Source organism: Vipera ursinii (genome assembly GCF_947247035.1).
Source record: "Vipera ursinii genome assembly, chromosome: 7".
NCBI lineage: Eukaryota > Metazoa > Chordata > Lepidosauria > Squamata > Viperidae > Vipera > Vipera ursinii.
In genome coordinates this window covers 24,339,932-24,363,914 of record NC_139521.1, presented here as the reverse complement: position 1 = coordinate 24,363,914, position 23,983 = coordinate 24,339,932, and the positions used below count along the sequence as shown (strand labels likewise).

General features: G+C 38.9%; 1 protein-coding gene across 4 annotated transcripts in view; it reads left to right on the top strand.

Moving 5' to 3' along the window:
- LCORL (ligand dependent nuclear receptor corepressor like) overlaps positions 1–23,983 on the top strand; it is a 197,243-nt gene that overhangs the window by 99,388 nt on the left and 73,872 nt on the right. The window lies entirely within an intron of this gene.

Below are 23,983 nucleotides of genomic sequence, written 5' to 3'. Positions count from 1 at the left end.
TCCCCTTTTTTGAGGCATTATAAACTGGATAGGTGTTTTTTTAATCCCATTTATATCCCGCCCTTCTCCGAAGACTCAGGGCGGCTTACAATCTAAGCACAAATCAATGTGCTTAGCAATAGCCTTCATTCTATGTATATGCCTGCTTATTAGGGCTTTCGCCCCCCCCCCAGGCGGCATTATTACAAAGTCAGCGTATTGCCCCCAACAATCTGGGTCCTCATTTTACCTACCTCGGAAGGATGGAAGGCTGAGTCAACCTTCAGCCTGGTGGGATGCGAACCTGCACTAATTGCAGGCAGCTGGTGTTACTTAAGGTTTGCCTTCTCAGACGTCTCATTCGGCCAGATAGTGCTGCAACAGGTTGTGCCACAGGATGGGACACAGGCCCAGACTGATTCCCTCCCATAGGGACAGCAGTTTTGGTATGTCCCATTCGTGGATTCTCCATCTATCATGCTGGAGAAGGGGCGTTGTCTTACCTGAACGCCTTTTGTCAGCATGATGATGGAGAATCCACACCCACCCCTTAGTGTCCGTCAGGTCCTGTGTCAGGGGTATGGGAGCCTACACGTCAGACTGTCATCATTTGCTTCACCTTCGTCATGACTGGGAGATATCCTGGCCCAGGAGAGGCGTGGCAAGTTTGACTGACTTAGTCTAACTGGGCAGGAAGACAGAGTTAACCCATTCGTGGATTCTCCATCATCATGCTGAGAAAAGGCGTTCAGGTGAGACAATGCCTCTTCTAATAATTTCTGTTCATTTTTCAATATTTGTTGTTGGAAACATTCAAATTTTCCGTCCATTGCTCCCATCTTCTCTTTAAGCTCTCCAGTATCATTCCTTATTTCACCTGTTGAGTCCTCAGCATAACTTCTTGCATGAATTGTAGCATTACTTGTAGATCTTTAAGTGAGCCTGCTCTCTCCTGATCTTTATCCATATTCTCTTTAAGTATTGGGTTAAAACCTTTACAATCTGAATGCAGGGGAAAAATGTCACTAAGTATGGAACACAGCTGGGCTTCTCGCAGCTAATGTTTCAAAGTTAGATAAATCTTATCTCTTTTCTGGCCTGCTATCCAAGTCTCTTTTAAGGAATAACAAATTGTAATATCAGGTTTAGCCAGAAGATGTCACCCCTAATTTAAAGTTCTTTTGAATCCAATGTTTTTATAATTCTTACATTTTTGATTCTTTTTTATAAGTAAAAACCCAAATCTTCAGTAAGAATAAAAATCTTTTAGTCCACAAACTGTAAGAAATAAAATTCCAATTAGGATCAAATTATTCTTGCAATGTTTTAAACTCCCCTGGATAGTCAGTCGCTACTGTTTCTAGAGGGAGGAATAAAATCTCCCTTTTCTTTCCACAGGGGGGAAAGTACTTTAAGCAGCTTAAGCAGGAAAAAATAGGATCTAAGAGAGGTAGATCTCACCCAGTCTCACCCGTGCTGCTTTATAAGTGCCTGATGGTAAGTTTGACTCCAGCGGTCTGCAGCCTAGTGACGAGCCATATTGCTATGGCTGGTCTTGCATCCTCCAGTTTGGAGGGCTGCCCCAGATCAAGTGGAAGAGCTTCCGCTCTTCCGCGATCAAGCAGGGGTCCCCTACAGGGCAACCTTTGACCCTTTCTAGGGTCCCCCAGCAAAGCAAAACTGTACACGGAAGACAGAGCTCACCTTCCAGACGTCCATGGTGACCGCGTCGGCAAACCAGAAGTCTATATCCTTCCTGGTTTATGAGGGTTGTCTGAGAGATAATATGAAATTGGGTCCATGTAATGATGTTACATCCTTAAGAGAAGGTATCTATTAGCCTTGAAAAAGCAGTAATGCATCCACTCCTCCAGAGTCCTAGACAATCTTCAGGCATTCTTCAACCTCCTTTTTGGGGAGAAATTTGTTGAGAAGATGGTTGAGTTGCAATTACAAAGGGCCAAGGAAGAAACAGATTATCTGGATGTTCTGGACCAACTGCTTATAAAAATGGTGGTTTTCCATCTTTTTCTGTAGCCAGTCTCAGTCATTCTGTTGTTTAATATCTATAACTTGCTACTGTTGGTCTGGAGACAAATATCATCAGTATGTGGCTGATACATCTCAACTAAATAATGTTGCCTTGTTCCAGTGCTTGGGTGCTGTTTAGATAAAGAGAAAAGGGTTCAACTCAATCCTAGCAAAATAAAGTAGGTTCTTCAATCACTTGGTTCAATGAATCTTCTAGTCCTGAATGGGGTTGCATTGTTCTAGTCAGAACTAGTGTAATCTGGGTTGACAGTCATTTCCAGCTGAAGGAGCAGGTGGCAGAGGATCATCCTATATGAGAGTTGTGTCCATTCTTGGACAGAGAGTCCTTTCTTCCAGTCATCCTTCATCACCTTCCAGATATACTGTTACAGTAGATTCTACATGGGTTTATTCTTAAAAAGACAATCAGAAACTACAGGTGGCACAAGTAGCAATGGATAAATATCTACAGAGGGTGGTGAGCACAGCACAAGCCATTGTGGGCTGTCTCCTGACACCACTGGATGACATCGCCAGGGCTCGCTGCCTTGGAAGAGTGAGGAAAATTCTCAGGGATGACTCACACCCTGGACGGTATCTATAGCCAGCCGTACCAACAGGCTGAAGAACAGCTTTTATCCATGGGCTGTTAGGCTTTTGAACAGGAAATAATTTTATAAACTTTATGCATGGTTGACTTGCGAGGCCGATGCATTGTGCAATTAGCTCACATGGTGTAATAAGATGGAGGGTTTGTGTCACTGTAAGTTGGGGGTGGGGGCACGAAGGGAGGCTCAGCCAATCTCAATGTATACATGGTTGTACTTTGACAATAAAGTTTCATTCATTCTTCTAACGATTCCATCTGGCTTAGGTAAGAGGTAATAACTGGTGTTATTATTTGATTGGCTGGGTTCTCAATATACTGTATTTGAAGGCCTTTAATATCTTCCATCTTAGTATTGCTTTCTTCTGCTACTTTTGTTTTTTGAGTTGTAGGTTTTATAGTTAAAGTCAAGGTTTGGGCTTCAAGGTTCTCAATAGATTGTAGAGTCTCCTATTTTAATGTTAGTTTCCACTTCTGTTTGTTTTTGGATTGTCAATTCAATGTTTAAAGTCAAAGTTTGATTTGGTAGCTTTAAGCTGTCGTATTTATCTTGCAGTCTGGCTTTGATTTGCTCAGTCATTGCCAAGATTGTTTCAAGTATCAGTTTATAGTTAAGTGGTGGAATATAATCCTCCATTTCTTTGATGTTTACAAATATGGAGGCTGTTTTAATAAGAGTCAATGATTGTCCACCTTCAGTATTCCTAAGGATTGTTTTCAATTGCCAGGTGTTTCCAATTCTTATCTTTGAAGATAGTGTCAAGGACAAATCTGTTATTCAGTCAGCTCTCACAATAAAAAAAGTTTACTTGCTATACCACGTTTCGCCACAAGACGTCATCAATAGCATATAGAATAAGATGTAGAATCTTTCCAAACTAATATGAGGCTTTTATCCAATTAGTCCATTTTTTTTCTTTTTCCCTTCTTTCACAGCTTAAGCAGAGAATAGGGTGGTAGATCCCCACAAAAATAAGAGCTTTTTACTAGGTACAAATAAGGTTGCTTAATTTTTTAGCTTAGCCATTTGATTTCTTTTAAGGCTTTAAAGTTTATTCCCCAAGTAGGCAGTCACCTATCTTACAAAGGAGGGGGAGGAAATTTTCAAAAAGGTCCCATAGGAAAGTAGTTAGGGAATAAGAAAGGTAAGGTCTCACCCAGGTCCTCCAGATTGTTTCGTTGTGCTTGATGGTGCTTTGGGCTTTCGGCAGGGAACAGCTTAATGATCGGCCATCTTAATGGCTGATCTCTTCTTCTTTGGGCCAAAGGAGCTGCTCCAGATCGAGCAGAGGGCTGCCGCCCTTCCACGATCATAGGGAGGGCCTCCTCATAGAGGAGGGTCCTCCAAGGAAGAAAGATTGGACAGCAGGAAAAGGGCTCTTCCTGCACGTCCACAAGTGCCGCGCGCGCAAACTGCAAGCAAATGTTCTTTTTAATTTATTCCCTGTGGTTGACAACTGTTCTATTCTTCTGTGATACTGTTTTCTATCTATTTTTAGTTGTGAACCTGCCCAGAATTATCAGGAGGCCTAGATGAGTAAATAATTAAATGGAGGTCTGTCTATTGAAAAGAGACTCAATGTTTGACATAGTTAATTAAAATTAAAGACTCTTTCAAGCGTTTGTAATTTAACTTACATATAAATTCAGAAAAGAAGGATCTTCAATGAAAGACAAACACACTTTTATCCTAAAAAAAGAATTTTTATTATGGTCACTGAGCAGAATTGCTAATAAAAACACATTAAAAATTAAAATAAAATAGGAAAAATGTCAAACATTTATACATGTGATCTCTAATTTGGAGTCTGAAATGGTAGACTAGAATGTAAAATTCTGCTTAAGAGAGAAAGCCAGAAATGCTATTTTTAAATCTCATGTTTGCCATAAACTCATGGAAGTTATGCAATCTGGGTTGTATAGATGACATCAGAAATTCTTCAGAAATTCTTCAGAAGTTCAGGAGACTAATTTAAATAACAGAATGTATTGTTACTTTTAAATAGGATCTTTTGCAAACAGGTTAACAAGCAGCATTTTTAATTCATGTTTCATTTTTAAAGTCTTCTGTAGAAAGTACGAAAAAGCACTTTGCCTATGTAATCTTCCATATATGTAATCAATCCTGTTTAACTTTATTTATTTACTTATTTATTTATCAAATTTTAAAACTTCCCACCTCCTTCACAGAATACAGGTAATCCTCGAGTTATGAATGTAATAGAGCTTATCGATTACATTTGTAATTTAAGGATTCATTAATTGGATCACATTAAATGAATGTGATTTCTTCTGCATTTGTTAATTGAACCCATAGGTCGTTAAGTGTATATGAGGCATCTCAGAGAGCCTAGTGCTTCCAACCACCCAAGGCCTCCCTGACCCACTGAGATATCAGATAGTGCCCCCAAAGGTTTTCATCCCCTTTGCAAAAGATTTTGGCGTAGAGGACCGAGGCCTGAAGGATTGCGAGATCACTCCCCCAATGGCTTCCATTCTCCACACCAAAAGCTTTTTGCAAAGGGGACAGGAGGGTGTGTAAGAAGATGATTGCTTTTCTGGCACATGGCCCTGACTCTGCAGATATTCAAAAGGTAAGTGAACGATCCGTGACAGGATGGGAGGGGGCAATAGGCAGGGGGAGTGTTACAGCATCTCCGCGGGCAGTCGTAAGGTTGAACAACTGCAGTGGTGCTGCAACATTCGTAACTTCTGAACTCGTAAGTACTTTTGGGGGTGGTGTCGAAAGTTTGAATCATCACTATAAGTGAACTGTCATAACTTGAAGATTATCTGTAAGAGGGACTTATTTCCAGGTAAATATGCAAAATACATTTTCAGTTTGGATGAGTTCAAAGAACAGCTGATATAACATATTATTTTTGAGTTAAGTGAGATCAGAGTTTGAATCCCATTGTACCTCAGTGGGAAATCTTAGCCTTTTGCTTTCTTACATTGTAAGAATATAAAAGAAAAGAATAATAGAAGTCCTTGGGGGAGGGAAAGTACAGTATACATATACTTCTTAAAATTGGCCTGTTCCCAGTTTGGGAATAGCACTGCACCCTTAGGAGAAATCTCAAAGCAAAGACATTCTTTGCACTGGGGCCACTGCAGAGTAAACAATCTGCAACTTACAGCCCTTAACAATAAGCCAACTATTTTTTAGTCCACCCAAAGAAATCTTAGGAAATCTGGTTCTAGGGTTTGGAGCAGACAGGGAGTGCCTTGAGGCAACGAAAAGGCCACAAACACATCAGCACTGGAAGCGCTTCATGTCTCTTAATCCAAAATTCAAATAGCAGATTTGGGGGTTATGTGTTACTTGTTATAGGATCGTTTTCAACATCATTTTCAAATTTATTTAATTTAATTTAATTTAATTTAATTTAATTTAATTTAATTTAATTTAATTTAATTAGATTTATATACCGCTTTTTCCCGAAGGACTCAGGGCGGTTTACAGGGCATTTTAAAATCACACCAATACAAAATACAAAAGTTAAAAGACAATTAAAAAGATTAAATTATCCCTGAAAATAAAACCCCAGTTAAAATTCTCAGCCTGGGCCAGAGAGCTCAAAGAGCCAAGTCTTCAGGTCCCGGCGGAATGAACGCAGGTCAGGGGCAGTCCTGAGCTCCACGGGCAGCTGGTTCCAGAAGGCAGGCGCACCCACAGAGAAGGCCCTCCCCCTGGGTGTTATCCGCCGGCAATCTTTTACCGGTGGCACCCTGAGAAGACCCTCCCTGTGCGAGCGCACTGGACGAAAGGAACTTGATGCTGGCAGCAGGTGTTCCCTCAAATATCCCAGACCCAAGCCATTCAGGGCTTTATAGGTCATCACCAGCACCTTGAATCTCACCCGGAGGGCAACCGAAAGCCAATGCAGCTCACGGAGTAGAGGTGTTACATGGGAGTATCGGGAAACCCCCATCACAACTCGCGCGGCTGCATTCTGCACCAGTTGAAGCCTCCGAGTGGTCCTCAAGGGCAGCCCCATGTAGAGAGCGTTGCAGTAGTCTAAACGGGAAGTCACGAGTGCATGAGTGACTGTGTAGGGCATCTCGGTCCAGGTAGGGTCGTAACTGGCACACCAGGCGAACCTGGGCAAAAGCCCCCCTGGTCACGGCTCTTATATGATCTTCAAAATTGAGCTGTGAGTCCAGGAGGATGCCTAAGTTGCGGGCCCTATCAACGGGGGGTAACACCTTACCCCCCATCGTTAAAGGTGGAATAGTTTGGTTAGCCCGAGATGCCAATACGCACAGCCACTCAGTCTTGGCAGGATTGAGACGAAGCCTGTTTCTCCCCATCCAGTCCTGGACCACCTCCAGGCAACGGGACATCACGGCGAGGGCATCGCTGGGTTGGTTCGGGGTGGAGAAAAAAAGTTGGGTATCATCAGCGTACTGATGATACCCCACCCCGAAACCACGAATGACCTCGCCCAGTGGCTTCATATAGATGTTGAACAGGAGAGGCGAAAGAACCGTCCCCTGAGGAAGTCCACAAATGAGAGGCCTTGGGGTGGATCTCTGCCCTCCCGTCAACACCGACAGCGAGTGGCCCAAGAGATAGGAGGAGAACCACCGTAAAACGGTGCCTCCCACTCCCAGCCCCCTGAGACGCCGCAGTAGGATACCATGGTCGATGGTATCGAAAGCCGCTGAGAGATCTAATAGGACTAGGACAGAGGAGCAACCCCTGTCCCGAGCCCGCCAGAGATCATTCACCAGCGCGACCAATGCCTTCTCCGTGCTGTGCCCGGGCCTGAAACCCGATTGGTACGGGTCCAGATAATCAGTTTCCTCCAGGAACAGAGGAAGCTGATGCGCCACCACGCTCTCAACAACCTTCACCAGAAAGCAAAGGTTGGAGACTGGACAATAGTTATTTAAAACAGCCGGGTCCAGGGCAGGCTTTTTGAGGAGGGGTCTCACCACTGCCTCCTTCAAGGCTGCGGGGAAGACACCCTCCTTCAAAGAAGCAGTTATTATAAAGTGCTTTATGCAAAAAAATACATTTAGCACTAAATTTGCTGACTTTTAGATATCCACCAAAAACTGTTCATCATTTTCAGAATATTTTATTCTCTGATAAATGCTTAAAATTGTTCTTCACTACCATTTTGTTTACTACTTACCTGTTTGATTAATCTGCACTGACATAATTTAAAATGAAACTGTAAATATGTAATTTGCTTAACTGTACACACATATTTAGTTAATGTGTGTGTGCATGTGCATGTGTGTGAATCTCAAATGAGACAGGTACACATTTCGTCTGATTTATGTTGGAAACATATAAATGTGTCTTGAACTTGCAGTTTTGAGATTTTCTTTTTTTTATAACCATTAATTTTTTATATTATTTTTTATAATCACAAATCCTTAATATTTTATCAGTAACATGTTGTATGGGTTCCAATATTTAGCTTACTAATACATGCCAAAATTGCAGGAAAAAGTTTATAGTCATTGTTTAGTAATGAAATTGGTCTATAATTCTTTATCCTCATGACATCTTGGCCTTCCTTCAGTAATAACACAATATTAACTTCTTTCCAAGTGTGAGGTATCTTTCTCCCTCCCTCTGAGATGCCCTATGCACAGTCACTCATGCGCTCGTGACCTCCCGTTTAGACTACTGCAACACTCTCTACATGGGGCTGCCCTTGAGGACCACCCGGGGGCTTCAACTGGTGCAGAATGCGGCCGTACGAGTCGTGATGGGGGTTTCCCGATACTCCCATGTAACACCTCTACTCCGCGAGCTGCATTGGCTTCCAGTTGCCCTTCGAGTGAGATTCAAGGTGCTGGTGATGACCTATAAAGCCCTAAATGGTGAGGGTCCGGGATATTTGAGGGAACACCTGCTGCCAGCATCAAGTTCCCTTCGTCCAGTGCACTCCCACAGGGAGGGTCTCCTCAGGGTGCCGCCGGTTAAAGACTGCCGGCGGGTAACACCCAGGGGTAGGGCCTTCTCAGTGGGTGCGCCTGCCCTGTGGAACCAGCTGCCTGCAGAGCTTAGGACTGCCCCCAACCTCCGTTCATTCCGCCGGGACCTGAAGACCTGGCTCTTCGAGCTCTCTGGCCCAGGCTGAGAATATTTTTAATTTTAACTGGGTTTTAATTTTCTCAGTGTTCTATTTAATCTCTTTTAATTTGTTTTAACGTTTGTATTGACTGTTTTTTAAATGCCCTGTAAACCGCCCTGAGTCCTTCGGGAAAGGGCGGTATATAAATCTAAATAAATAAATAAATAAATGTTAAACTCCTTTCTTTCTACCTCGTTTTTCTAGCCATTGATAAAATGTATCCCATGTTCTAAAGTATTCTGAATCTTCTTTCTCCTTCATTTTCAATATAAGTCTGTCCATTTCTGCACAGTCCAAAATTTTCCTGATTATCACTTCCTCTGGTGGTAATCCCCTTCATGGATTACTGCCTTGTCAGGGCAAAGGGGCTTGCGTAATTCAATGAAGCTATGAGCTATGCCATGCAGGGCCACCCATGACGGACAGGTCGTAGCAGAGAGTTCTGACAAAATGTGATCCACTGGAGAAGGAAATGGCAACCCACTCCAGTATCTTTGCCATGAAAACCCCATGGATAGTACCATAAGGCAAAACGATATGACACTGGAAGATGAGCCCCTCAGGTCGGAAGGCGTCCAATATGCTCCTGGGGAAGAGCAGAGGGCTAGTCCTAGTAGCACCAGAAAGAATGAAGCAACTGGGCCAAAGCCAAAAGAACGCTTAGCTGTGGATGCATCTGGTGGTAAAAGGAAAGTCCGATGCTATAAAGATTTATTCTCTATAGGAACCTGGAATGTAAGATCCATGAATCATGGAAAGCTGGACATGGTCAAACAAGAGATGATAAGACTGAACATCGACATATTAGGAATCAGCGAACTAAAATGGACAGGAATGGGTGAATTTAATTCAGATGACCATCAGGTATACCACTGCAGGCAAGAATCCCTCAGAAGAAATGGAGTAGCCTTCATAGTCAATAAAAGAGTAGAAAAAGAAATACTGGGATACAATTCCCAAAATGACAGAATGATCTCAGTTCGAATCCAAGGCAAAATGTTCAATATCACAGTGGTCCAAGTCTATGCCCCAACCACTGGTGCTGAAGAGGATGAAATTGACAGACACATAGATTTAAGGAATTAGATCTGATAGACAGATTGCCTGAAGAATTATGGACGGAGTTTTGCAATATTGTACAAGAGGTAGCAACTAAAACCATCCCAAAGAAACAAAATGCAAGAAAGCAAAATGGCTGTCTGAGGAACTTTGCAAATAGCTGAGGAAAGGAGGGAAGTGAAAGGCAATGGAGAAAAAGAAAGATACACCCAATTGAATGCAGAATTCCAGAGAATAGCTAGAAGAGATAAGAATGCTTTCTTAAATGAACAGTGCAAAGAAATAGAAGAAAACAATAGAATAGGGAGGACCAGAGATCTTTTCAAGAAAATTGGAGAGATGAAAGGAACGTTTCATGCAAAAATGGGCATGATAAAGGACCAAGATGGCATGGACCGAACAGAGGCAGAAGATGATAATAATAATAAGGAGAAGGAGAAGGAGAAGGAAAAAGAAAAAGAAAAAGAAAGAAAAAGAAGAAGTTGGAAGGGACCTTGGAGGTCATCTAGTCCAACCCCCTGCTAAGGAAGGAAACCCTATACCATTTCAGACAAATGGCTGTCCAGTCTCTTCTTAAAATCTTCCAGTATTGGAGCATTCACCACTTCTGAAAGCAGTTTGTTCTACTGGTTAGTTGTTCTAACTGTCAGGAAGTTTCTCCTTAGTTCTAGGTTGCTTCTCTCCTTGACTAGTTTCCATCCATTGCTTCTTGTCCTGCTTTCAGGTGCTTTGGAGAATAGCTTGACTCCCTCTTCTTTGTGGCAGCCCCTGAGATATTGGAACACGGCTATCATGTCACCCCTCACCCTTCTCTTCGTTAAACTACACATACCCAATTCCAGCAACCGTTCCCTATATGTTTTAGCCTCCAGTCCCCCAATCATCTTTGTTGCTCTTCTCTGTACCCTTTCTAGAGTCTCGACATCTTTTTTACATCGTGGTGACCAAAACTGGATGCAGTATTCCAGGTGTGGCCTTACCAAGGCATTGTAAAGTGGTATTAGTACTTCACGTGATCTTGATTCTATCCCTCTGTTAATACAGCCTAGCACTGTGTTGGCTTTTTTGGCAGCTGCAGGACACTGCTGGCTCATATTTAAGTGATTGTCCACTAGGACTCCGAGATCTCTCTCACAGTTACTACTATTGAGCAAGGTACCACATATACTATACCTGTGCATTTGATTTTTCCTGCCTAAATGTAGAACCTTACTTTTTTCACAATTGAGAAACTAAAAAGAGGTGGCAAAATTACACAGAAGAACTATACAAGAACGAGCTTAATGTCTCTGATAACTGTTGTGATTCAGCGTCAGCCTGTGGTTTCGGCAGCTGGGTCGGACAACTCTGAAAAGGAGGAGGGGTTTGGAGAGCCTTTAGTTGCAGAGGAAAGTTCTGATGCACCTCAGAGCTCTCAGCCAGGCCCCTCCCGTCTTGTTCCTCCTCAGACCCGGCTGTGTGAGCCTGAAAGATTGTGTTGAGCCTGAAAGATTGTGTGAGCCTGAAAGATCCACAGCTGGCTTTGTTCAGGGACGCTCGAAGCAGGAGGCAGACAAGCAGAAGTGAACAAAGAAAAGCAATGAGGCACCTTGGGAGAAGGCAAAAAGAAACCACGCCTTGAGACTGCTGTTTAAAAGGGGAAGGTGTGGGAGGTGCTGGTTGTGGAAGGCAACCGTTTGAAGAGCTTCTGAACAGAACAATAACCACGATGAGGTGGTCACTGACCTTGAGCAAGACATCGTAGAATGTGAAGTGAAGTGGGCCTTAGGAAATCTGAGCAGCAACAAAGCTAGTGGAGGTGACAGTATTCCAGCTGAGCTATTCAAAATCTTAAAAGATGATGCAGTAAAAGTGCTACACTCAATTTGCCACCAAATTTGGAAAACTCAACAGTGGCCACAGGATTGGAAAAGATCAGTTTACATTCCAATTCCAAAGAAAGGCAGTGCCAAAGAATGTTCAAACTATGGCACCATTGCACTCATTTCTCATGCTAGTAAAGCTATGCTTAAAATCCCACAAGCTAGACTCCAGCAGTATGTGGATCAAGAACTACCAGAAGTACAGGTAGGATTTTGAAGAGGCAGAGGAAATTGCCAACATAGCCTGGATCATGGAGAAAGCTAGGGAGTTCCAGAAAAACATCTACTTCTGCTTCATTGACTATGCTAAAGCCTTTAATTGTGTGGATCACAACAAACTTTGGCAAGTTCTTAAAGAGATGGGAGTACCAGACCATCTTATTTGTCTCTTGAGAAACCTATGTGCAGGTCAAGAAGCAACAGTGAGAATTGGACACGGAACCACTGATTAGTTCAAAATTGGGAAAGGAGTCCGGCAAGGCTGTATACTGTCGCCCTGCCTATTTAACTTATATGCAGAGCATATCATGAGAAAGGCAGGCCTAGATGAATCAAAAGTTGGAATTAAGATTGCCGGGAGAAATATCAACAACCTAAGATATGCAGATGATACCACTCTAATGGCAGAAAGTGAAGAGGAACTAAAGAGCCTCTTGTTGCGGGTGAAGAAGGAGAGTACAAAAGTTGGGTTGAAACTTAACATTAAGAAAAGATCATGGCATCCGGCCCTCTCAATTTCTGGCAAATAGATGAGGAAGAAATGGAGGTAGTGACAGATTTTATTTTCCTGGACTCCAAGATGGGGACTGCAGCCATGAAATTAAAATATGCTCCTGGAGATGAAAGCCATGGCAAATCTAGACAGCACACTAAAAAGCAGAGACATCACCCTGCCAACAAAAGTGCATATAGTCAAATTATGGTCTTCCCAGTTGCAATGTATGGCAGTGAAAGTTGGACCATAAAAAAGGCTGAGCGCCAAAGAATTGAGGCCTTTGAACTATGGTGCTGGAGAAGACTCCTGTGAGTCCCTTGGACTGCAATGCTATCAAACCGGTCAGTCCTAGAGGAGATCAACCCTGACTGCTCTTTACAAGGCCAGATCCTGAAGTTGAAACTCAAATACTTTGGCCACCTAATGAGAAGAAAGGACTAACTGGAGAAGAACCTAATGCTGGGAAAGATTGAAGGCAAGAGAAGAAGGGGAGGATAGAGAACAAGGTGGCTGGATGGAGTCACTGAAGCAGTAGATTTGAGCTTAAATGGACTCCAGAAGATGGTAGGAAGGCCTGGAGGAACGTTGTCCATGTGGTCGCGATGGGTCGGACACGACTTCGCAACTAACAACAACTGCTGGTAATTCTTCATTTTTCCATTGTTGAGCAATTCTCACTGCTGTTAATACATGTAACATTAAAAATAGACATTATTCCTCATAATTACCTTCAATTATACCTAATAGAAATACTTTTGGCTTAAAATCTACGTGTTTTTTATCATTTTCTCTAACCATATATGTACTCTTTACCAAAATCTTTTAGCCTTAGGGCATGTCCACCAGAGATGATAGTATGTGCCTTTTTTGTCTACATTTCCAACAATTGCTAGATGTATTTTTAAACATTTTTGCTAACTTCACAGATGTTAAGTACTATCTGTAAAACATTTTATATAGGTTTTCTTTGTAAGCCACCGCCTTTGTTATTTTAGAATTTCTTTCCCAAAGTTGTCGCCAGGTTTCTAGCTCTATGTTATGCCCAAAGTTTTTTGCCCTCTTCCATCTTTAAACTTAGCATGTACTTACACAGTTTCTTAATCAATTTTTCATGTGATGCCAGTAGTATCTGGTCAAATTCTGTCTGTTCTTTATAGAATCCAGATGTTTTAGCATCTTTTTCATCTCTCATTTGAATTTGCAGGTGTGGCCACCATGATAGATCAATACCTTGTTCTTCTAGTTCTTGTCTAGATTTTAGTTTTCCTTCAATATTCAAAATGTCTTTATAAGTCACAATTTTCTCATAGTTAATTAGGTTTGGGTGAACAAACGCTTCCATTTTTGAAAACCATCCAGGTATTTTTATGTACATTTTCGCTTCTACTTTTTCCCATTCTAGAAGAATTGTTTTTCTTTTATAGTGGTTTTGAAAGTATCTATGTATTTTATTCTTCCCATACCATAGGAAGGCATGCCACCCAGGTTGTAGGTCATGCCCTTCTAGTTATAGTAATCTTTTATGTCTAAGGTTTATCCATTCTTTATCCATGTTAGTGCAGATGCTTAATACTGTAGTATAGGGCCCAATCTTGCAGCCAAAATCCTCAATTTTCTTTTGCTTCTTGTAGCATTTTCAATCTAATTCTGGCTTTTTCCCCTTGCCAAATAAATTTCAAGATCAGTGTATTTAGTTCATTAAAAAATTCTCAATTTTATAACTATTTTTGAAATAAGAAAAATAGTTTTGGTAAGATATTCATATTCACCATTTCTATTGTTGTAGGTTTTTCTATTTATCCAGGTCTAATTTTATTTGTTTTAATAGTTTTATGTTGTTGTCTTCTTTTGTTGTTGTGCATCTTGCTGTTAACTATATCCCCAGGTATTTAAATTTCTTAACTATTTGAAGATCTATTTTTTGTGACAGTTGATTTTTTTGTTTATCTTTGGTCTTTTCTCTATGTATTTTCAGTCCTGCCACTTCTCCAAATTATTCTATCTTTTTCAGAAGCTTGGGGCTTGTCACAAGTGGCTCTTCTAATATCAAAACCAAGTCATCCGCGAATGCTTGTACTTTATATTTTTCATCTTTTATCTTCATTCCTTTAATTTCTGAGTCTTGCCTAATATTTCTATTTAATACTTCCAGTGTTAATATAAATAATAATGGGGATAGTGGACATCCTTGTCTTGTGCTTTTTTTAATGTTAAAATTTTCTGTAAAAATCTCATTTATGATTATTTTAGCTATTTGTCTATGATAGATTGTTTTAATTGTATTTATAAAGTTTTCTCCGAAATCCATTTCATTTAGTTGTTGAATCATGAATTGCCAATTTAGGTTATCATAAGCCTTCTCTGCATCTAGGAATATTAGGGCCATCTGCTTCCCTGGGTGCAGTTCATTGTATTCCAAGGTGTCTAAAATCACTCTTAATTTTTTTTTATTTGTCCCTTAGATAAAAATCCATTTTGGTCTGTGTGTATAAATTCAATCAAAAATCTCTTTAATCTTTCTGCTATTATTGAAGCAAAAATATAATTCACATTTAATATAAATATTGGTCTATAAATTTTTATCTGTGTCAAGTCAGAGTCTTCTTTGGGTATTAAAATAATATTGGCTTCTGTCCACGTATTTGGTATTTTAGCCTCTAAAAGTACTTCATTACATAGTTCTTTCATTAAAGGGCTTAATGTATCGTAGACATTTATAAAACTCTGCAGGTAGCCCATCTGGACCCAGGGCCTTATCTTTTTTTTTTTTTTTTGCCTTTTTATGGCCTCCGTTACCTCCATCATTGATATTATTTCATTTAGCATATTTTGAATATTCTCTGAGATTTATGGTAAATCAGCTTTTTTATGTATTGCTTTATTTTTTCTTGCGAAATTTCTTCTGTATCATAAAGTGTCTCATAACAGTCTTTGATTTTTTTTTTGATTATGGTATTTTGGAATTGTAAATCGCCTTTTGAATCTTGTAGTTTGTTTATCAATTTTTTCGTCTCTTTCTTTTTTCAGTTTGTACTCTAACCACCTACCCGGTTTATTAGCGTTTTCAAAAAAAGTTTTGTTTTGCCATTTTGTTGGGCCATTTTTTCAGCCTCTGCTAGGTTTAATTTGTGTTTAATTACTTTCATTTGCTTTTTAAGAGTTTCTTTTGTGGATCTCTTTGTAGTTCCAATTCCAATTTTATAAATTCCTCCTTTAACTTGGTTTGTTGTTAAAGGATTTTTTTTATTCTTTTTCGCCATGTAAGTTATAGCCAAACCTCTAAGTATGCTCTAGCTGTATCCCACACATTTTGAAGCGATGTCTCATTTTTTGTTTATTTTAAAGAAAAAATCCATTCCCTTTGTTGCTATTTGTATAAATTCTTTCTCTTTCAGTAAAGATTGATTCAGAGACCATCTTAGTTTTTTTTCTTAGCTCCTTTGCAAGTCATCTTAATCGGATTATGGTCTGCCCATATATAGGTTTCTATCTCAATCTCTTGTATAATCATGCTTAATTCAGGGGATATCCATATCATATCAATTCTAGACCATGATTTGTGCCTGTTTGAATAAAATGTGTATTGTGATTTTTTGGGTTTCCTTTCTCCATATATCCTGTATACAGATTTCTTCCACCATTTTAAAGAAAATCTTAGGTAGTGTATTCCTTTGTTTTTTCCCTGTAGTCCAGCTTTCCATCTACTATTGCATTAAAGTCCCCCATTAAACAAATATTTTGATATTCCAATTCCACTATTTTTGTGTAATTTTTGATAAAATTCTTGTTTGTTATTAGGAGCATATATTGCTACCATCAATATCTGTTTTTGATTTATCATTATTTCCACCATTCATGTTCTTCCCTCTTCATCTACATAGATTTGTTTGGGGTTCATTGTTTCTTTGATATATGAAGCTATTCCTCTTTTCTTTTGTTGTGCTAGTGTGAAGTTTTCCGATTTTCAGTTGTTCCAACTGTCTTTTAATTTGTATTTCTTGGAAACAAACTATATCCATTTTTAATTTTTGTACTCGTGTAAAAAAATTTTTCCTTTTTGCGGGGGAGTTCAATCCATTTATATTCATTGAAAGCATCCCATTTTCTTTCTCCATCTTCTTCAATTATATTTAGGTTTTATTCTCCTAGTTGTTCTTACCTGTTTTTGTTCTCTTGCTTTTGCCCTTTCTTCTATGTTTGTGTTTTCTGTTTCTTCTTCTTCCCTTGGTTTGGCTGCTCCTTCTATTGTTATCTCTTCCTTTTTTTTTTTTTTTTTGCTTCTCTCTCTGCATGAAATTCCGGACTTTCCCCTTACAAAAAAGCTTTGTATCTCTCATAAAATTCCATTGCCTTGAGTGCAGTGTCCAATCTGTATCTTTTCAAGTCCCAATTAGTTAAAATCCCTTACAGAATCGCCATCTGAAGTTCACTTTTTCAGTTAATTTTCTGGTCAGGAATTGGTATTCTCTTTTTAAATCTCTTTTCCTCCTGGGGATCTGCTTCAGCACTACAGTTTCCTTTTCTTTATAACGCAGAAGACCATCTCTCGCTCTTCTCAATATCTCATCTCTTTTAGATCTTTTGACGAATCTAACATGTACTCTAGGGACTTTATTTCTCCTCACTTAGCTTGAATTGGCTCAAAATATCTAGTCTATCTCTCCTTCCATTTCCTGTTTCCTGATTTCCAGTGCTTCAGCCAATAGCTCTGTCATCAAATCCACGAGATCCCCTTTTTGTCCTCCATTATGTTTTGAAATCTTAAAAGATGCCTTTTCCATTTCCAAAACTGCCATTGGATCTTCCAATTCTCTTTTTTATTGCTTTTATATAAACATATATTTAAACAAAAAAAAATGCATATAAAAAACAAGACATGACATAAACAATACAATCAACAACAAAAATACAAAAAGAATACTTAACTTCCATTATTCCTAATCTTTCTAATCATTTTCAGGTGACTTCCTCGAATCCCCCCTATCTGCGTTTCTTCGTTAATCCTCATTAGCAATTTCTATTTCATAATTTTAAATCATATTTAATATCTACCTATATTTAATTTCTTATTTAACAATCATTATTTCATATTATCCTTAATACTAAACATTAAATTCTAAAACTACAGCCTATAAATACCTCCAAGTCCATTTCAAACTAGTTGGTATAGCAATATTTCTTCAAATAATCCTTGAATTTTTTCCAATCTTCTTCCACCAACTCTTCTCCCTGGTCACGGATTTTCCCTGTCAGTTCAGCGAGTTCCATATAGTCCATCATTTTCATCTGCCATTCTTCCACCATTGGTATTTCTTGTGTCTTCCAATTCTTAGCTATCAAAATTCTCGCCGCAGTTGTGGCATACAGAAAGAAAGTAACATCTTTTTGGGGAATTTCTTTTCCGACTATACCCAATAAGAAGGCTTCTGGTTTCTTAATAAATGTATTTTTCAAAACTTTCTTTAATTCATTATAAATCTTTTCCCAGAAGTCTTTTACTATGGGGCAAATCCACCACATGTGGTAAAAGGTTCCTTCTACAGCTTTACATTTCCAGCATTTATTATCATATGTATGATAAATTTTAGCAAGTTTAACTGGTGTTAAATACCACCTATACATCATCTTCATCATATTTTCTTTCAAAACATTACATGCTGTAAACTTAATACCCTTTTTCCACATCCTCTCCCAGTCCTCCATCATAATGTTATGCCCCACATCATTAGCCCAATCGATCATCACTGATTTCACTTGTTCATCTTCTGTGTGCCACTCCAGCAATAAATTATACATCTTGGAAAGATTCTTTAATTTTGTATCTATCAGTAACGTTTCCAATTTGGATTTCTCTATTTGAAAACCTCTTTTTTATCCATTTTATACACTTCATTCATTTGGTAATATTGAAACCAATCATCAACATTATCTTTCAACTGCTCATATGTTTTTATCTTAAATTGGTCTCCAGTACCAATTTATCCTTATATTTCAGCCACTTGGTTTCCACATTTGACCTTTTCTGAGTCTTAGCCTCTAGTGGCGAAATCCACCTGGGTGTTTTACTTTCTAACAGGTCTTTATATATCTTTATAATATCCACACATTAATCAATGACTTTCTAATTATATGATTTTTAAAGCCTTTGTGGACCTTTATCTTATCGTACCATAAATATGCATGCCATCCAAATACATTATCAAAACCTTCCAAATCTAATACATCGGTATTCTCTAACACAAACCAATCTCTCAACCACCAAAAAGCAGCAGCTTCAAAATAAAGTTTCAAATCTGGCAGGGAGAAGCCGCCTCTATCTTTTGAATCTGTTAATAGCTTGAACTTAATTCTAGGTTTTTTCCCCTGCCAGATAAATTTAGATAATACCTTTTGCCATTCTTTAAAACAATTCAACTTTTCAATAATTGGAAGTACTTGAAATAGAAACAACATTTTTGGCAATACATTCATCTTAACAACTGAGATTTGGCCCGTCAAAGACAATTTCAAATTTGTCCAGATATCTAGATCTCTCTTAATTTCATTCCACATTTTGTCATAATTATCTTTATACAAATTCAAATTTTTTGCCGTCATATTTACACCCAGATACTTCACCTTTTTTACAAACATCAAACCAGTGTCTTCCTGTAACTTATTTTTTTCCTCTAATGACAGGTTTTCCCCTAAAACTTTGGTTTTACTCTTATTCAATTTAAAACCTGCAACATGTCCGAACTCTTGTATTATTTCCAGTGCTTTAATTGCACTGGTCTCTGGATCTTGTAATGTTAACACCAAATCATCAGCAAAGGCTTTTAGCTTATATTGTTTCGAACCCACTACAATCCCTTTCACACCTTCCTCTTTCCTTATCATATTTAGCAAGACTTCCAGAACCGTTATAAACAACAGAGGGGAGAGTGGGCACCCTTGCCTGGTACCCTTTTCGATTCTAATTTCCTCTGACACCACATTATTAACTATAATTTTTGCTTTTTGCTCAGAATAGATTGCATTTAAACCATTCATAAAACTCTGCCCAACCTCCATATTTTCAAAATTCTTCTTCATAAAACTCCAAGAAATGTTGTCAAAGGCCTTCTCCGCATCAGTAAACATTAATATAGCCTTACAGTTCTTTTTGGCCTCCAACCTTTCCAAAATATCTACTATATTCCTAATGTTATCCTTCATATGTCTACCAGGTAAAAAACCTGCTTGATCATGATGAATAAGATCTTGAAGGACCTTCTTCAATCTTGTAGCTAAGATATTTGCAAAAATTTTGTAATCCACATTTAACAAGGAGATTGGGCGGTAATTCTTTACTTGAGCTCTGTCTGTATCTGGTTTGGGTATCAGCGTAATAAATGCTTCTCTCCAGGCCTCAGGTGCCTTAACCCCTTCTAGTAATTCATTGCATACTTCCATCAGTGGCTGAATCAGCCAGTCTTTCAATGTCTTATAATATTTTGCTGTCAATCCGTCAGGTCTTGGTGCCTTGCCAATTTGCATTTGATTAATTGCTGCCTCCAATTCTTGTCTTGTAATCCAGTAATTGAGTAGGGTCCTTTTCTCTTCAGGAATTTTCTGCCATCCATATTTGTCCAATAACTGTTCTGTTTTAATTAAGTCCTCTTTTTCTTTCTTATATAGCTGCTTATAATATTTCTGAAAACATTTCCTAATTTCTGCAGGGTTCTCAATAGTCTTTTCTTCTTGCGTTATCATAGTTATTCTACTTTGTTTATTTGCCGATTCAAAAGACCTTTGCTTCATCATTTTTATTTTCCATTCAATTTCTTGATTAATTATCTGAGAGAATTGTGATTGAAGGGCTTTTATTTCTTTTTGAACCTGTTGATTCTTTGGATTACTCCTCAATTTTTTCTCATTCTCTTTCAATTGGTTCAAAATGATATCTTTCTTTTCATTTTGAGCCTTCTTCCTTATTACATTCTGTTGAATCAAAAAACCTCTCATGACCGCCTTACTTGCGTCCCAAATGACCCTTTTTTCTACCTCTGTATTCAAATTTATCTCAAAATAGTCTCTTATGGTTTTTTGGGCCTTCTCAACAATCTGTTCACTTCTCAGCAAGGCATCATTCATTCTCCATCTAAACGAACCGTGTAGAAACAATTTTAATTCCAGCAGCACAGCATTATGGTCAGAACAAGTCTTTGGGCAAATCTCTGATTTGTTTATTCTCATGGCCAAATCTCTTGTTGTCCATATATAATCGAGACGGGAACACAATTTATTTGTGTCAGAGAAAAACGTGAAGTCTTTCTCCAATGGGTTTTTCAATCTCCAAGTATCAATCATATCAAAATTATCCATCATTTCAAAGAAAGTCTTTGGTAGTCTTCAATCATTAGAAATCTTCTGTCTTTGTGATCTATCCATCAATGTGGAGACTACTCCATTCAAGTCTCCCATCAAAATGATCTTATAATCCATATAATCCAAAAGTACATCGTGTATCTTCTTGTAAAATTCAGCCTTACCTTCATTTGGTGCGTAAATTCCAAGCATGAGCAACTTATCGCCTTGTGCTGTTATTTCAACTGCAAGATATCTTCCCTCCTCATCTTTAAACAATAATTTTGCTTCAGATTTCTCTTTAACATAAATCACTACTCCTCATTTTTTAACTTTGTCTGCCGAAATAAATTCTTGACCTAATCTTTTATTTTGCAAGATTTTTCTATGAGTTCTCATCACATGTGTTTCTTGTAGGCCTATCACATCCAAATTCTGTTTTTGCAACACGTGATGGATTCAGTTTCTTTTAGGTTTCGAATTTAAACCATTCACATTCCATGATAAAATTCTTAGTGCCATATTGTTTTACTGTACTGCTCTTGGCTTAGCTCCTGCCCCAGCTCCTAGCAACCCTACGTCGAAAAGAGGTGGTAATTCCAGTTATGGACCAGGTCTTGCTCCTGCTTCCAATTCGAGATCTTTTACGTTCTTCTCCAGAAAACTTTCCTTCTCTCCCAATGTTCGAATTCGAATCTTCTTCTGTTGATATTTAAAATATAATCCTTCGGGGAATTCCCAACGAAAGTAGATCCTTTTCTTTCTTAAGGCACTAACCGAATCTGTGTATTTGCTTCTTAAATCCAAGAAAAATTTTGGGATATCCTTAAAAAGGACCACCTGTTGCTCTTGGACTTTCAAATTCTTTTGATAGTGAAGTCCCAAAATTTTATCTCTTTGTTCTTTAGTTTGAAAAACCACCATACAATCACTTATAAATTTCGAATCTCTCTTCTTTGGTTTCGCTCCAAATCTATAGGCCTTCACTATTATTGTTTCCAATTCTTCTTTTGTCAAATCCCACGATGCTTCAAATTCCTGGATTATTGTTGCCTTTAAGTTATCTTGTTCTATTTCGGGAAACCCTCGAATTCTTAAGTTCATTTCCCTCTCCTTCATCTGCAGGAAAGCAGTTGCTACCTGGGCTTGGTACTGTTGTCTTTCCAAATCCTGGACACGTCCTATTTCCAATTGAGTAACTCTTGTATCCACTTCTGAAACTTCTGTCTTAACCTGTTGAATTTCCTTATTCAGGAAGCCAATTTCCTTTTTTATCTCTTTAAATTCCCCTGTATGTTTATCCTGTGTCTCTTGCAATCTGTCCTGCCCCTCCTTTAATGTATTTAACATTTTGAGCACTTCCTCTTCAAAGGTTGGGGAGGCAGAAAGTTTCCTTCTTGTTTTTGGTGCAGTTGTAGCCTCCGCAGCCATAACAAACTAAAGGCTCAACAGTTTAAAATGTCAAGGTCTCTATTTTGTCACTAGCAGTCAGCCAGTTGCCACAGCCAGAGCGCCAGTTCCGCTCAAACAGGCAGTTTTACCAGTCTTCTTCTTCTTCTTTTTTTTTTTAGAAGCAGTTTATGTTACAAAGCCGATGAAAAAGTCAGTATGTAGCAAGTCTAATCCTTAGAGGTTCGATTGCAACAGTTCAGACCGTCACAGTAACATCAAAAGTTCCAATAGGAAATGAGGATCAAAGACTTCCAATCTCTTTATTGCATCACAATGGAGTCTGCTGCCTGACCAGGTCTCCCTCCCAGGGAGAGAGTCAGCTTAACTTTTAATTTTTTTCACAGCTTTCGCAGGGACTTTAAGTCTAAAGAGTCTCTCTCCCCCTCACCCTGCTTCAGGGGAGGTTTTTTTTTTTCAGAAACTTGGGGGTTTTAAAAGCTCAAGAGTCTTTTTACAGCTGCAGCTTATCAGGCAATTGCTTTCAGTTTTGCCGCAGCGGAGAGGGACCGACCTCTGTTTTTAGCTTCCCTTCCGCAATCCAAATCAAGTCCAAATTTTATTTTTAAGATTCTTCTACTCACGGTATTCAACTGTCCAAATTCTCTTAATTTCTAATGGAGAAATTGGTCGCTCCATGTCCTTCAGAACTTGCAGCTTCACGCGCTGAAAATAGCAAAAAAGATTCACAGCACCACGTCTCCCACCCCGCTCGCTTTCAGCAGCCCTTAATAGGGTCTACCTAGGAGCAGGGGAGACGTCTAGGGTGCCCACCAAATCCCACGTCCTCAGAATGCTCGATCTGAGGTTTTTTGGAGTGCCCGCAGCACTGTTGCGGTGTCCCCCTCCTCCAACACACAGGAGATTTCCAGAGCAAGGAACTCTCCCGTCTGATAGGAATGGCGGCCAACCAGAAGTCTCTTCCAATTCTCTATTTGCCTCCATCAGTTTCTGATTTTCATTTTTTTTTTTCATCTTCTGATCAGTTTCTACTGACTTCTCTTCTATTTTCTGAATTCTTTGTTCATTCTCTGTAACCATCTGTCGGAAACTTTCTGGTTGAGAGTTTATGTTATGAATTTCTTGATTCATTTTATCAAGGTTGTCTTTTGTCTCCTCATGGTTTCTCCTTGTATCTTCTTTGTGGGAGGAGATTGCCTCTTAGATTGCTTGTAATGCCGCTTTCATCTCCTTCTGAAAATTGTTAGATTTTTCTTGTTGAAGCATTGATTCGATTGATACACAGGGCTTGCAGAGATGGAGGGCAGGGCTGAGGGTGTTTTCTTGCCAGGTTTAGCTAAATTTGGAACACTCATTTTTAATTGCACCCCCCCCAAATTTTTTATCAATTCTAATACTTTTCCCAGATGTCTGCCTTATACCAGACCATTAATCTTGTATTCAATATCACAATATATAATTTAAATTTGTCTTAAATAACTCTTATAGTTCTTATCTATAGTCTGTATAATCCAATAAACTCCCTGAAAAAGAAGGGAGAAAAAAGCACTACACATTGTGTTATTAGTATGTGAAGAGATTTGTAATGGAGAACCAGAGCATTAGGCAAAGTTAGTGAAGCAGATCATTACCTATTCTTAGGGATCAAATAGCTAGATAGGTTCTGTCAACACAGTTATTTTTCAAGCAATATATATATATGCAGAATCCACTAAGAAGCAAATTTATAGAAAAAGTATATAGGAGAATTGTAAAGTCCTAAAACCTTCCTACTGGGGTTGGAGAAGGAACTAAGATGATTTACTAAGCATAGAACAGTGAAATAAGTCAGTTTACCATAACTGTAAGAAGGTGTGTAGAGGAATTTATATTTTCATTAGCACATAAATGATAG